Below are 819 nucleotides of genomic sequence, written 5' to 3' on the forward strand. Positions count from 1 at the left end.
GGAGCTGGGCTCTTCCCTCCACCCCCCACCTGCCCCCACATGAGTAAATGTGCCAGAGTCACCCCCCCCCCCAAATAAAAAAGACAGAGGCAGCCTCCAGAGCAGCTACTGCAAAATAACACCAAATGCACGTTTGCCTTCCACCAGGAGGTGTTTTGGGGTGCAAGCCAGAAGGTCCTTTTCTATTTGTCTCCTTGCAAGGTGAAATTTGGGAACACAGGCATAAGCAGAGGAGCAGGCTTGGGGGAGCAGTGGGGACCTTGGGACAGCAGGAAGGGGACACCTGCTTAAATAACCCCTCAGCTCTTTTCCCTTTGTAAGTGTTAAGGCTGCAGTCTCTAGAGTAAGTGGGGTGCGGAGGTGAGGAAGGGAGGAGGGACAGCATGGTGGTGCCTGCCTGCCTGCCCGGGAGGCAGGCGCGGTGTGAGGCGCCCGCAGAGCAGGGGAAAATCCAAGGCACAGTTCAGATCCTATCTGTAGCACATTCACTCTATGTTCTGATTTTGTTAATCAAACACAGCCTGCTATATAATAAAAATGGCCAACAGTGATTGAGTGCTTGCAGCTAGACTTTCTTGCCTCTCCCTTTCTGTTTGGAGTGGCTCTTCCAGCCACCATTTCCCACTCGGGCTCCATTTCTGGGTTTATGGAGTCAACCAAGAGAGCTCCCCAGACACCTCTATCTTTGACAACCGGAAATGTTGACTCTTCATCACGCACAAGAAAAGGGGTGTGGAGAAAGGATAGCCCAGTCAAGACACCCTTCAGGGGTCCAGAAGGTTAATTTCTTCCAGCTCAGGACACACCTCTCTGTTCTTC

Source organism: Miniopterus natalensis, chromosome 7 (assembly GCF_054644295.1).
Source record: "Miniopterus natalensis isolate mMinNat1 chromosome 7, mMinNat1.hap1, whole genome shotgun sequence".
NCBI classification, from domain to species: Eukaryota; Metazoa; Chordata; class Mammalia; order Chiroptera; family Miniopteridae; genus Miniopterus; species Miniopterus natalensis.